Source organism: Chrysemys picta, chromosome 1, assembly GCF_011386835.1.
Source record: "Chrysemys picta bellii isolate R12L10 chromosome 1, ASM1138683v2, whole genome shotgun sequence".
Classification (NCBI taxonomy): Eukaryota; Metazoa; Chordata; order Testudines; family Emydidae; genus Chrysemys; species Chrysemys picta.
Window position 1 is genome coordinate 113051517 of NC_088791.1, and position 15673 is coordinate 113067189.

At 43.4% G+C, this 15673-nt stretch overlaps 1 protein-coding gene across 1 annotated transcript in view; it reads left to right on the plus strand.

Moving 5' to 3' along the window:
* Positions 1-15673, plus strand: part of LOC101934482 (chromatin remodeling regulator CECR2) — a 129700-nt gene that overhangs the window by 74749 nt on the left and 39278 nt on the right. The gene's annotated exons all lie outside the window — the stretch shown is intronic.

Consider the following 15673-nt stretch of genomic DNA (forward strand, 5'->3'; position numbering starts at 1 on the left):
GCATATAGAACTCATAACTGGACTGGAAGTGCCTGACTTTAATTATGCAGAAGTATAAAACTGTAAAGTACGTTTGCTAATTATGGTTTTGTAAATATTTTAGGTATCTAATATCCCTCTACCTCTTCTTCCCCTTCTAGCTCTTCTGAATACATCATACTTGTCAATGTTAATACGTTAATATAGCAGATGTGATTTGCCCTACCAAACTGACATCCACTAGGTCATAATCTCACACGTCTAGCTCATTTAATGTATTTCCCATGCCCTTTGCCTTTGTGTATAGACCCTTAAGTGCTTATGACTTTCTACTATTGCAAAAAATGACTTCAGGAAAAAAAAATCACTTATTCAGAATATGCAATTTATATAAGAAAATTATCAAGTGGTATTTTAAAAATACTTGATCCTCCTCCCTCTCCTCCCCCCCCCCCCCATGTCCACAGATACAAATTGGGCAGCTGCATAATCCCTGCAGGCTACCACTTTAATTCCAACAGGAAATGCAGCTTGATGACTTGTATCAAGACAGGAAGATCAGAGCTGCTGCTAAAGGCAAAGGCCACAGCAGGAGACTTCTACAGCTGTTTTTAAGTAAGAAATGGCCGTGTTACATGGATGTGCACATTAAATTAAAATAATCCAGAAAATCTCCTGCTGTTCTCTGTTTCTGGCTAGAACTGTTGTGAAAAATGTTGTCATGCTGACCATATATCTGTTTCCTGTTTTGTTGTTTCATATTTACAATTTTTAATGTTTTAACATTTTAAAGAAACAGTGATTTGATTATTTTATGTTGGAAGCTACTTTATATTCCATTACTGTCCCTTCAAAGTTCGTTTTTAAATTCACCCTTTGTTGTAAAACATCATTTTATTAGGATTCAGTTTGGAAGAATGTCAGATGGTAAGATAAACAGAACCCACTGTTTTCCACTTATTTTCCTTTACATTTTTGAATCCAGAAGATTGGTACCTCACCTGCTTAGATGGAGACTGTCTAACTCACCTTGCATCATGGAAGACACTACTGTGCTCCATGAATCCCAAACTCCCCTCTTTTCTTCACTAAGCACTGGAAGAATTTCCAAATAGATCACCTCTGTTTGACCCAGTCTTCACCTCTCTTTCCAGATCCCTAAAGCCAGCTTTGAATCTATGGCATCTCTTTTCAATCATGTTTTGTTCTATCATGGAAAATAGGAGGACATTCCACAACATTCTTCAGGATCTCCTTTCCTCTCCCTGTCATGTCCTTTGTCCTGATGCCCAGAATGTAGCATCCCATCCTGTTCTATCAGAACCATGCTCCTCTGAGTTTTCATTCAGGATTACTTATTGGCACTTCTATTCCAGCGACTTCTTTTCAGGGCTTTCCATCTAATTGTTTGGGAGGAAAGTAAAGGACAATCTGATCATCTCCTGACTCATCAAGGACAGAATATCTGCTGTTACTGACCAGGTTTAATGGCTCTATATATTTCACTTCTTCCATTCCTTTTGTCACATTTTTCTGTCTTCATTCCCTTGCATGGAACAGATCCTTCAAGCATTACCTCCAGGACTACTCTCTCACTGGTTTGTTTTAAGAATAAATGTTAAAAAAAAAAAAAATTGCCTTAAGTCTGCATGCAGCTACATCAGTTGTGTCCCTTCAAGGAATACGGTGCTTTTTTCTACACTAAGAGATGAGGTTTGTGACAGATGTGGCAATTTCTTGCAGAAACCTTGGAAAACTTTATTGAATTAAGTTTAAGTATCTTTGGAGTCCATTGTATTAAATGCAAATGTTATATTTTATTGTGAATCCTGGGAATTATGAACTTCAAAGGATTATCTTGAACAATGGGCCAGACAAGAGTGGACTTATGGAGAAACAATGTCAAGCAGTTCACCCGGAAAATGTCTAGGGGGAAGGTGAATGCAACCCCCCGCTCCCTCTGGTTATGCAAACCCCCAGCCTTTAAAAGCTTTGCCCTGAGGATGAGACCATTATTTATTTGATTATAGCTGTTACAGGGATCCAAAGATCAAAGACCCAAATTGTATAAAGGAAAGACAACCCATTCATGGGGTAGGGGGGTGCTTGTTCTGAGCTAAAGCTGTTATGGACACAGAAACACCCCCCCTCGTTTCTGGGGTTTGAAGGACTGACTCCTACCAGAGCCCTGCTGGAGTTGGGGGTGAGTATGGTCTCCAGTAATCTTATTTGCATTCATGTAGATTATTTTATTATTTTTAAAATGTTTTCTCGGCAGTGCTTTCACCTTAAGAATAAATGTGCTTGCTTAGAAAGAGCTATGTAGTCACTTATATCTCTGGGCAGTTATGGTGCATATAGCCTCTGAAAAGAGAGTAAATCACAGACATTGGCCTGTTTAGTCAGTCTGGCTTGCTGGGAATAACTCAGTGTAGGCAGGGAACTGTGCAACCTGGGAAAATCCCAGAGACACATGTCTCCGCCCAAGAGAGGTGATGGCTGAGGATCTGGGAGCCTCGAGCAGGTGCCCTCGGTGGATCACAGAGATGAAATGCAGGTGCAGTTGCCCTGAACTGTGATAAGGTTGATTAGCTAACCTAGGTTGCTAGCTAACCTTTAGTCTCTTTTCCTAATCTAGGCAAAATGAGTACGAACATTCAGGCTCACTGATATTATGGTGAAGGGGACCTTAGAAAAAGCTAAAGTGGAATATCCCAGTGATCCAGTGGATTTATCCGTGTAATCTGTGCAATAATCTTTGGGGCTTGAGACGCAAACCCAATCATGATAGACATGGGGAATACACTGTTTGTATTAACCAACATTTACTGGCATGCTGCTGATCTTGGCTGTAATAACTACACCAATGGCTGGTGCAACAGAAAACCACAAACAAGCTGAGGCTCCTACTTAGAGTTGTGCTTGGTGCCTTACAGGACAGATGGAGGACATGTTCCTTGCCCTCAAGAACTTCTAAACTAATTCTTGACATGAGACCATGAAAAGATTAGAAGGAAGAAAGGACAGAGGTTACAGCAATAAGATCACATGGCTATTCAAAGGCTAGTGGACAGCAGGGTGGAATGAAATTGTGGAGTGTAAGCATGAATAGAGTCAGATAAATAAATATCTTTGACTCATTACTTATAGACATTGCACTAGAAATCAGTCTTAAAGAAGAATTTAAATGAGGAGTGGTTGGTGACAAAACCAGGAAGAACTTCCCATGCATGTGGTGTGGAGTAATGAACAGGGATCGTGGGAGAAGTGAACAAATGGAGCATGAAGGTTGGCACCGTTGGCGAGCATATAGGTGACCTACTAAGAGACTGGATAACTCAGGAGAGGAAGAGTTGTGTGTTGCATTGTGAATGTGAGGACAAGATGTTTACATTTGAAGTGATGTAGGAGGCATCTGAGTCAGTGACGGGATTCAGAGTGTGAGATGAGGTGGCCAGATTGCCAAGCCATGAAGATGTTCTGGACAGCAGCATTTTGCATGAGTTTAAGAGGGAATGATGTTGGGAGTCAGGGAAGCCTGTGAGGAAGAGAGCATTAATCAAGATGGGAGAAAAGTCCCTGGATGAAAGAATTGGCTGCTTGGACAGAAAGAAAAGGATGGCTATTCAGATTGTTTGTGGAGAGAGGTATGACAGGGTTTAGAACCAGTCCAGATGTGGGGGACATGAAGTAGAGGAAGAATCAATGATGACTCCCAGATTATGGGGTCTTAGTGACAGAAGACAGTGGTATTGTCGACAGTAATAAGGATCTGGGAGAGTGGAGGAAAAACAAGCTTAAATAAATTAAGCTTAAACTGATAGCGGGACATTCAAAGACACTGGAGATTAAATAGTTCGAATTCTGTTTGTGTCTAGGGACATGAAAATTATGTGATTGTTACTGGTTTAAAGATCATGCCACAAGATACTTATCAGGGCTAACAGAACAGCTGTTAAGTTTTTGGTAGAGGAATCCCTGGGATTCTTTGTCCTAAGGGTCTTTGAGTGTCAAAGTGGATGATACTTCCCACATGCTTTGTGCAGGATTTCATGTCCAGCATGGCTGTTCTGCTCAGCTAGACACTGAAGCAGATCTTCAGCCCAGGGATGGAGATTGGCATATTAACCACTTCTATTGCCTGGTCCATCCACCACCTCCAAGCAGGGATGTAAAGGCTTTCCCTCCTCTTGTCTGAATTCATCTTCAGAGGGTCCCAGATCTAGTGAACTTCCTGAACATCCTCGGAGAGGGAGCTGTCCAGATGCAGGGCCAGTATGCTGATCGTTCTTGTGTCCCAGAACTATCTGCTATCTTCAGTCACACACTCTCTGGCCCTGTTATTATTTATTTGTATTTTTGTAGCACTTAGGAGCCCCATCATGGACAGGGACTCTGCTCTGCTAAAATGTCCATCTCCTTTCACCTCTTGTTTTCCCTCAGCTCCTCCTGGGTCAACCACTGAACAAAGACAGTTGAAACACTGGATAGTAGAGGCTGTGAAATCACTGAGGGATGTCCAGACGGCCACATGCAAAACAGACCCCTCTTCTAATGGTGAAAAGCCGGTGAAAAGCCAGTGAAGAGCAACTAGAGCCACTTGAAACCAAGAATAATATTTTCAATACCAAGTGCTAAAAGTTAAACTCCTAAATAAGTCCTGATTTCTGCCCAGCCCCCAAGGTACTGAGTACCTGCATTTCTCCTGTTTGAAAATTTAGGTCCAAAATCTTTGATAACCTCTTTCAGAGAAGGCAACATGACCACACTGAAACATGCAGTCGTCCGATCAATTCTCAGTAGTCCAACTTCATGTCAACTACACCCCAGTCTCCAACCTCCATTCTCCTGGGCAGAATTATTGAAGGTACACAAACTTCTGATCTCTACCCACAAGACCTTTCACAATCAGGCTTCAGACAGGCATATGACACTTGTATTGTTCTGGCGCTGGTGGATGACTTCCTTATGGCTACATGCAGGGGGCATATCTCTGTGTTCACAGTACTAGCTAAAAACAGACAGTTGGACACCATGAGCTGCTGATTCGCATGCCACATCTCAGCAACTTTGTCTGCTCTCTGTCAGAATATGAGGCCTCTCGGTGTGGCTATGAGATTACATGGGTAACCCAGCAATAGGTCTGTTTCTCAGCAGATACAGCACCATCCTCCAAATGACCCAGTGCTGGAAAGAAATCGATGAAATGCAGCTAGCACAGACTAAAGCCTGGTAAGCCAGAGGTAATACTAGCCAGGGGAAATGTGTTCAAGACCTGGTCAGGGCACTGACCTAATAATCTATCAGGGGGCATTTGCCTTCTGTCACACTAGTGCATAGGCTGTGAGGCAGTGGCAATAGATACCTTCTTTCATCCTCACCCAGCCAAGAGACTAATCATTCCTCTTGGATCCAGATGTAGCCACATTGATCTCTATTTCATTGCTTCTAGGTTGAATTATTGCAACATACTGTACGTGGGGCTGGCTGTCAAGGTCACACAGAAGCTATTAACTAAGTATGAGCAAAAAACCATGACCTGAGCACAATATAGCTGTGATTATCACACACTATAATGTGTATGTGGGACATAGGTTTCATTCTGCATTACCTGAGAGTGCAAATCTTTAGACTCTAGTCCATTAAAGGCTTTAACTATCTAGACTGCCTCTCCATCCCCAAACCACCAAAGCAGGGGCGCTCAACAAGCATGCTGTGGTTGACTGTGTTGAGGATGAAACTTTCAGGAACCTGAGATAGATCATTCTCAGTGGAGGGCTGACTGTGGTACTCCTTACAACCGGAGATCAGAGTGAGCCAAAGCCCCTGTGAGGTGTACCTTTTTACAGAAGCCTTTCATCACCAAGGGATGGACAACAGCTGGCATTATTTTTCAGGGTTTTTAATCTAACAGCAACCGAAACAGGAGAACTGGAGCATAGGTTGGACAAAATAGGCAGTTCTGCCTCATTTTTAGTGCCCAGATTCCGTGGTGATGGGTTCACTAGAAATCATCATATCGTGGTTAAAACACTTCTTGGTCCTTTCTATTCTACAAGACAAAGCTGTGTTTCAACAGTGTCTGGAGACAACCATGTTCCTCCCAACAGTAGTTGCTACACTGTGGCTGGGACCTGAGACGAATGTGAAGGGGTAATGGTTTCAGGATGGTACTCTAACACTAAAATCACTCACTGCAGGTGTGGGGTTAGTTGGGGTGTACATTGGCTGACTGGTGCACATAAATTGGGGAGGGTAGAGTGGTTTGGGGATTAGTTTACTGAACAAAGCCATGTGATTGCACTTCAAGATGCATTCTCATGGGGACACTTGACTGTGTCCTGTTTCTACAAACAATGACAGTATCTGCAGAAACATACAGCAAGCATAGTTCATATTACAACAATGTTCCACTTAAGAAAAAATATTGAAAACTATTTAAAATCTCTTGCTTTTCCCAAGCATTGAGTGTAAATAGGTTTTTTATTCACCTGTCACTGCTGACTAAATGGTAGTCTTGGCACTGATGTTTTTATAAATATATTGTGTTAAATAATACTGTGTTGAAAACAAAAGGATTCAGAAATTGTTGACAACGTTTTTTGTCTTTAAGCCAATTAAGCAGCTCAGAAAAAATGCAGCTGCCCAAACCAGCACTTTATCTTCAGCCAGTCTTCCCTAAAACTAAAGTGACTGTAGTTGTTGTTTTTTCCCAAACCCATAGGAATAATTTGCCCAGTAACTTGCCTGTATGTCTCGGGGTCCAGTCCTCCTCCCATTAAAGTAAGTGACAAAACTTCCCTTGACTAATGAGTAAAGGATTGGGCCTTTGGTCCAAAAACGTTATATATTAGGTTTTATTTTTATTCCTTTAATGTTTTCTTAACTTTTTTGGGCCGTCATTTGCATACACTCACTGTCTGCCTCTTGGCTGTTCCTCCTCCATCCCAGCCAGCGGGCAAATACAGCTCCTCTCCACTTGCTAGCGCGCTTCTTCAGCTGTTACTCTGGATTCCCTGACTGCTCCACTTTTCTTCCCCACTCTACCCAAACCAACAAAACTTGTATACAATCCTGTCCTGGGTCAATTAAAAATACAACTCATGCACTTCCAACCAATGAACATCTTTAACCATGGACCTATGCTTTTCATCGTCAGTATTTTATAATCAGACTTGGGTCCAACTCTGTTTTTCTTTAGGGCTTATTCTCTTCTTCACATCAACTGGTTTCTCTGGATCATGTGGGTGAACAGACTGGTGCTTTGAGATGAGAGAATGTCAGAGTCCTGGAAGGGGAGGTGGCTGATGAACAAAGCAGTTTTTAGGACAGACATTGGCAATTTCATGTGGTGTGAAAAGAGGTTTTTAGTGCATCAAGATCAAACATTCCCTGCCCGGCCTGAAAGTCACTTTCATGCCATGGGTGGGGAGAGTAGACTTGCAGTGCAGCACACGTCACCCTGACAGTTGTGGAGCCACATCCTCCCTGGCTTAAAACCTACATAGAGGACAGGGAGCTAGAGAACCCTCCGCCCTCCCAAAACTTCCTGGACTTGTCATTCTGTTGCCTCCATCCTACTTTATGCATTGGAGAACAGCTCCACACTGGTACCCTCCTGCTGCTACCGAAGAAAGAGAGACAAATAAAACAGAGGCTCACACATACATGGTTACTTGGAGCTCGAAAGGGAAACTGACAAGACAGCTCAAAGTAACAGAAATGTGTGATTTCTCCTGTGCTGCCTTTACTTAGCACATCCAGTTACAGGCGTTGTGGAGCAAAGATTAGCTGCTTCTGTTTTGTTTTAACAAAACAGTGAAAACTCTAGGTGAATGTGGGAGGTAAGATCAAATAGACTCTCCTCCCAGCCCCTGTGCTGTTCCCAGGCTTCTGCCAGACTTAAGGGAAAAGCTTCTTCAGAACAGACACAGGTGAAGCTTTTTTCTGTTTGGTCCAATATATATGTCCCTCTTTCTTCTCTCCACCAAATAACATGCAGTCATTCCTAAGCCATTCCTCAGTATTTGCCAGGGGTGAGTGGTGGACATGGAGAGGACACTAGTTAAGAGTGGAGTCATATGGAGCTCTCAGACCAAAAACTCTCCGGGGAAAGCCAACGAATGCCAATCTACTTGTGAGGTGAATTCACTTCCTCCACTGGTGCTTTTGGTGATCTGGGAAGACAGTTTCTGTTGGTTCAGTAATCTGGCCTTGCCTCTGGTGTGGAGAAGGCAGGATGGGGGATATATGAGATCAGTGTTAGGATGTTTTGGCTCAGAGCAGGTGAGAGGGTATCATGGTGTTTCCCTGGAGTGGATAAATGTAGTATTAGGAGTGCTGAAATGTCTGAGTTGAAAAAAGTTTCTCTGTTGCCATGTATTTGTATTGTGGCTGCTGGGAGCAGAATTGGAACCTCTCCTAGGGGTTTGCAGCTGCGGTGACCTTGCTGCTTTCCTTTCTTCCTTCCTGCTCCCCTTTTTGGGGGGCGGTAGAACAACATGCCTGCCTCAGCTGTCATATCCAGGTTAAGTGCCTGTGTTTGCTTCTGTCAAGCTAGCACATGCTTCTGTGATGTGATCTCTTATTAGATTAGACAGCACCCATCGGCTCTCCAATCCCTCAGCTTCCCTGGAGATTTCCCTCTGCTCCAATGCTGTTCCTATTCTATCTCGCTGTGGGAGTCAGCATGCCAACTGCTCCCTTCCTTAGGTTTTAGTTATGGAGGATTATTTGAGATGGAGGAGGAGTGATATGGGAGTATTTTGAGCCACACAAGCTAAGCTGTGAATAAATGGTCTTGGTTTCTATTAACTAACTCCTTCCTCCCCTAAACTTGGATGGATCAAGAGTTCAGCTGAGAAAATATTGGATTCCCCAACACACTCAACTATATAAATTAGAGGTGGAAAATTACCTTGCTAAGCAAATCCCTCCCACCATCAGATTTCCTGCCCCCTGCTTCAAATCACCCTAGATCAGGGGTTCCCAAATGATGGTACACATACCCAGGGGTTATGCGAGACCTCCTGGGGGGAACGTGGGAGAAATTGTGTAATGGTGGATTTTATTTATTAATTATTTTATTTATTGCATTTTCATAACCGGCTGCTCAGACGAAGCTTTAAAACTCTGTGGGAATTTGTTACATAAAATACGATAATTAATTTACTACAAGATGTACCAAGAAGAACACAGATACACAGAGACGCTCAATCACCATACAGTGCAGTGGTACTGTACAGCCCAACAACTGTCCAGTCTAACTGAGCTCAGAACTTAGGGTTGGGGATTTTTTCGGTCGTATATGTCACACTATAACTATATCTGTATGTTACAGTGAAATATGGACAGATGGCTAAAGATGGGTAGTGTTAAGAAGAACACACAAAATATCAGTGATGAGGGTAGGGGTATGTGGACGGCTGGTAGATCTGGAAGGAGGTACGCAATAACAAAAGTTTGGGAACCTCTGCTCTAGAGGAAATTCCTGACTCACCCTATAAAGCCTGTAGAGCTATAAATTTTTTTGTTTTCAGTCTGTTCATAGAGCTGCCAGTTTAATAAAGGCTTGAAGTTTGTGTAAATGACACATGGGGCTCTTGATGCAAATTCCAGGGCAGGGGATGTAGGGAGTGCTGATGTTGCCTTGACCTTTTCAGAAGACCCAGAGGCATTTTGCAGGGGTGTGGAAACCTCTGATCTCCCACACTTCAGGCTGTTGAATTCAGGAGACAGAATTGGACTCTGAGGCAGAGGCTGACTCATTGTTTGTCACCACTTACTAATCCAGCTGAGTTCATATTAATGGTTTGCACTAATGGTTTGCAACAAAGCAGTGCCCCCTCTCCCCGTCTCCTCCCATCAGAGGGGAAATGTCATTGGCTCAGTAAGAGTAGAAGGAAAGAGGTAAAGTGTGGGAGGAAGACGGTGGCATTGTCCATCCTTGAACTCCTGGAGCCTCTTTCTTTTGTCCCCCCACCTCCAACCCTCCCACATAGTCATGTACGTGAACCAAAGGAGTATTAGAGGGTTGACTATCCGAGTGCTGTCTCTATTTGGAAAGCTGGCTGTGTGGATACGAATGGGTTCTTTGACATGACAGGGTTTCTTGGACAAAAGGCCATCACGTTCCATGCCTTGAAATTGCAGAGAGATCATTTGAGCTTTGATTTCCCCCATTACGCTTCTTTTCCTGCCCCTGCCTAGGAACCATTATTACTAGTGACTCTTCGTTTGTCCACAGCTCCCTGCAGAGTCCACTAATGTTCTTCAAGCATGAGCCAGAAGAGTTCACGTCTCCTAAGAGTGGTGTGAGGCAAGGTGTTCCTCACCCCGTCACACTGATTCTGCTATGCTCTGTCCCTGTATAACTCTGACACCTATCTGGCATGGCAGTGCTAGACCATCAGGATCATTCCATTTTCCATGCTCTGCATACAGTCTAAACCGGTGCTCTGAGGTTGCCTACTTTACGCTGGCCTCCTCCAATTCTGATAACTCTCTTGCATCACAGAAATCGCTGAAGGAGGTAGAGAATATACTAGTTAAACTATTTTCCCTGAAGGGGTAATACCTTGCTCCCCTCCATTCTGCCTGACTTAGCTTTTCAGTAGCTTCAAAGACTTTAGCCTAGGGTACAAGCTGGTCCTTCGAACTTCCCTCCCCCTCTAAAGATAAGAATGCTAATTTGTACAGTAAAAAAAGGCCTCCATTGTTACCCCACCGCCCAGCCCAAGGCCAGGCCTGCAGCTGTAACTCACATTGCTTCTGATAAGGTCAGCCTAACCTTTCTTTTTTTTGACAAGTCATGATAGACTGATTGATTTGTGAGGGAGAGAACCTTAGCTAGGCCCTTACATTTTTTTGTTCCTGAAGTAGTCTTTGCTTCACCTGACCCCGCTAATGATATCTGACTGAGGTCATCTCAACAAACACCAGAAATCCTCCCCACTTCCTTCTAGAGGACTTGCCTTTGTGGAAAAAAAAATATTCCCTATTTATTCAGAATTAAGCTCTCCTTACCTCAGCTATTACTACTGTCCTTACTGTAGAGGGGAAAATATCTTGTATTCACCTGTCAGTTAATGCTCTCATTAACACTGAGTGACTCCCAAAACTAAGTTTGCCCCTTTTTGTCTGTTTAGAAACTACATGCTGCCAGCTGATAAGGGAAAACGAATGTTCTTCGCTTCCAAAATGGACTCCATGGTGGTCGTCTGTCCTGTTGAGATATTTGACTATTGAGCTAGAGAGAGACTTTCCAACAGCCTCTTCTGTATACTGAGAGTCATCTGTTCAGGGAACCTATAGACTTCTGCTGATAAGGACCTTGCAGGAAAAAAAAAAGGGATGGGGGGATTGTGCTGGCTAGCCAAAAGAAACCCAAGTCTGTTTCAATTTTCACAGCTGTAACCAGACATAAATATATCTTTCATTATTTTCTCTTATTGGCCAAGCAGTAGAGGGAACTTGTAGAGTGACCATTCCTTTCACCCCAATGTTTCTTGAGGGGAAAGGTTGAGACTCCTGGTCTCATTGTTTCCAGATTCCTTCAGTCTACCATTCTGGAGAACTCTTGGGTAGGGGGTAGGGGAGGACTACTTCTGGGCCCCCTTACAGTCTTGAGGTTATGTCACAGTTCTTAGGTCTGTCCCAAATAATGTTGTTTCCCTCTCAAGCTTAAAACATGCATGCCATTGTCCCAGCTTTCTGTGGCATTTACTCGTTCATTGTTACAAAGAAAATAGGCAAAATGGTGAAGTAGCATTTAATATACAAGAGATTTAAAATACAGTAACATGACAAATAGTGTAGCAATGAGTCCAGCCAACTGTTTGGCATCTGTGAACCTTCAGAATGCTCAACTACATGTGCCAGGGTTAGCTGAACATCAACCTTAAAAAATTCTGCCTCAGGTATATTTCCAGTTCACTATCACACCTTTCCTTCTGATCTAATATTGACAATCAGAAGTTGGTCTGGGTTTTTCTGTTACAAAATTAGCAGTGGGTATTCCTTGTAAGAAAGGATGATGTGGCAATAATTCTATACTTGGACCACTGTGAGGGGCCTGGGTTCTTCGTGATGGGAAGTGGAGATAGACTCTGGAACTGTGTTATTGAATCAGGTTGTTGGTAAACAAAAGCAAGTCTTCTGTCTTCCAGTCACACTCTAATATCTTGGAGCCTGATTCGGAAAAGGTGCAGGCAGCCTCCCTCTTAGAAGAGGACAGTGGTTATGTCTACACTACAGACCTTACAGTGGCACAGCTGTACCGCTGCAGCTGCACTGCTGTAAAGTCTGCTCTATGCCAGCTGGAGAGAGCTCTCCCACCGGCATAAATAAACCTCCCCCAACGAGTGGCAGTAGCTCTGCTCTTCCACCGACATAGCGCTGTCTACACCGGCGCTTTTGGTGGTGAAACTTATGTCAGTCAGGGATGTGTTTTTTTTCAGACCCCCTGACCAACAAGAAATGTTTGTCAACAAAAATGCTAGTGTAGACAGAGCCTTAGTTATGGTGATTTTGATAACTGCAGAAGAAGGAATTATGCAAATCTCAATATCTAGATGATCTGTTGCCTTGCTCCCAGTCCAAACAGACAGCTCACTGGGATTCGCAACAGGTAATAAATCCTATAGACTCAGGGGTTTATGATCAGCTTCAGCAAGCGTTCCCTGACCTTTTCACAGAACGTGGTACGCCTTAGGACTCTGAAAATGGTCGAGATCTAGGTATGGTGTAGAACTTACCTTGATGCCCCACCTTAATCTGGTGGTGATCCTTCAACTCCTGGACTCAGACACTGTTAATTGGCAGCGCAACACGAGACCTAAGCATGTCCACTATCTGTAAGGGATCGCCAACAGGAGTCCTTGCACAGTCAGATCACTATCTTCCCAGCAGGTTCTTCCATCTCCAACAGAGGGGGACTGCTCCAGAACCCTTTCCAGAGGAGAACCATTAATAGAAATATTAGAGGTGAGAAAAATCATGGGTGTTTTTCTGACAGGCTATGAAATACACATATGGACCCATGCTTGTCTGGGGGCAATGGCCAGCCCGAGAGAGGAGGATAAATATAAATTGGCTGGATGGAGTTGAGGGTTATTGGGAATGCCTTGAGACATCTGGTTCCCATCTCGTGTTCTCATTCTGTCCTGATTCAAAGCGCCAAACACACAGCAGCAGCTTTTGCAAATTGATGAGAGAGACACTGAGCACTCCTGAGAACAGAGGCTGTGTGCAGCTGATATCGGGCTGACATTACGTCTAGTTCTAGCCACTTACATAAAAGTAAAACTCAAACCATTTGGTTGAGTCAACAACCCCTGTTCCCAGAGAGAATGTGAATTAAATGACGGGGTCCTTCAGATCATCTTTTGGAAATGGGGACCTTCATGGATCGATTCGTTTTCTCTGAGCAGCAACAAAAATGGAGAGCAAGGAAAATCAATGCATTCTCATTCCAGTGGTCCAATTGTCTGATGTGTGCCTTTCCTTCTTTTCCAATTCTGGCTCAGATAGCCAGAAAAATCAGAACAGAGAAAGCCATACTTCTCCTGATAGCTCCTTCTTGGCCCCATGGGCCCTTGTTCTCCAGGAACCTGGAAATGTCAGTTTGGTTCCCCCGAGATTCTGCCCTCATTAGATGATCTTCTGACTCAAAGTTGAATCAGATTCTGACATCTTGAACTTGAGAGGGTAGAATTTGGATGCTGTTAGTTCGTGGCTTTATTCCTTCAAACCTGGAAGGAAGTTGTCTGAGATTTTATATAGTTAGCATATTTCCAGGAAATGGGGTCCAGGCATGACATCTGTTCTAAAAGTTTGTCAAATATTGCCTCGCTTTCTTATTTGATGACTTCATTAAAGATCTAAATCTTTAAGCACTCTGTGTGATCAAATAGAAGTTTTAGGAGCGCTCAGTCTATAAAGAGAATCTGATATCCTGTCTGCAGGTTTTCAAGGCAGTAACCAAACATTGCCCCTTTTAAAGTTCCCAGTTGCAAGTTGGAAATTGAATTTGGCCCTGAAATGTGTCATGGAACAACCATTTGAACCAATGGCTGCTCTTATTTAAGATAGAAGGCTGTATGTGTTGATTGTTTTGTCTAACAAAAAACAATTTCTGCACTTTTTACCCCACAAAGTGGGTACTTCAGCTGGCACAGGAATTCTTCCTTAAAATAATCCCTCCTTATTATGTCAGTAGAAATATTTCCTTCTATTCAAGGAGGTCACATTGTATTTACTTGATTGGGAGGTGAGCTGTCCACTGTTAGTTGGGCAGAACAAAGACATTCAGAAAGGCATGTGCTCTCTTCCCCCCCCCCCAACCTCCCCCCCTCCCAAGTCATAGGTGGAAAAGAGCAACGGCAGAGCTGCTAAAGCCACCATATCCAATTCTATACAAGTATCTGTCATTGAATACTATAGGAGGTCAGGTAAAACTCCTTCAGGGAAATGGAGTCAGTCAGCAAGGAGTCATTTTCCACTTGAGGTGCAGAAAGAAACAGGGTCATATGGAGTAATCTGCGGAGTGGGGACATAGACATCTCTTCACTCATTTATAAGATACTGTCAGGAGGACGTTTCTTCCACAAAGGCTGTGGCCATCAGGTCCTGCAGGTTGCCATTCTATCTTGACCCCTCTTTCCTATCTTTTCTTTCTTCCTCCCTCTCTTAACATCTGACCTTCTTGCTAGTTCTCAGTCGTCTTCCTCCAGACTGATTGTTAAAGATTTAATGCTTTTTTTGGTTACAGTTTTGTATTTGTTTGGTTTGTGGTTATTCTGCAGTTGTGGCATAGTTCCCTGCATTGTCTAGGGCAGTCAGCTGGTGCCAAAAAGGATCCAGTTGAGCTGCCTCCATGAACGCATGTGGGAATGGCTATCCGGTAGTGTCCATTCAGACACACAAACTTCCTGTGTGTGAGAGAAAGGCATGTTTGCAGCTACAGACCACAGGTCTGGAACGCTGGCAAGTCACAGGAGTCAGGCAGTAGCACCACTCATAACAGATAAAGTTTTAACAGTCAGTGCTTCATCTCACCCAGATTCTGTAGACTGAAACTTCCACGCTCAGAACAAGCTGCATCTAAAATTAGACACACACTTATTTATCTGAGCACAGTCTGCAATCTAAGGTGTGACAGGGCAGCACTTACACCAGAACTGTTACTATTTACAGCAACCTTCAGTATAAGGTGAGGACAAGAAGTTTAATATGGTACTGTGGGCAAGGTGGGGAGCTAGTGGCAAAGGAGATTCAAAGAGGGGAGTAATGTGGTCCTATTGTCAGGCAAGGAAGATAATTCTGGTAACTGCATTTTGTCCAGAGAGGACAGTAGTCCGGGCATGGAGAAGTGTTTTACCCTTTAGGACAACAAAGGCTCTGACTTTCAAAATGATTTGGAAGAAGGCGCAGGAGTTGGTAATTACCTGGCTGTGTGGCCAGGGAAAATTCCCTGGGTATGACCAGGGAAAAGGGAGAGACGGTGAGCCTGGTAGATAATGATGGTGTTAGCTAAAATGGAGGAAGGCAGAAGAGGATTGGAATTGTCTGTGAATGCTCCATTGCATCTTCCTTTTATAAAAGTCAGAGTCCGCGCTGATGTGAACAGCTACCTAATGTGATGAAAAGGAGGGAGACTAACAAAGAGGCTTTAAATGATGCAAAATCCTGTATT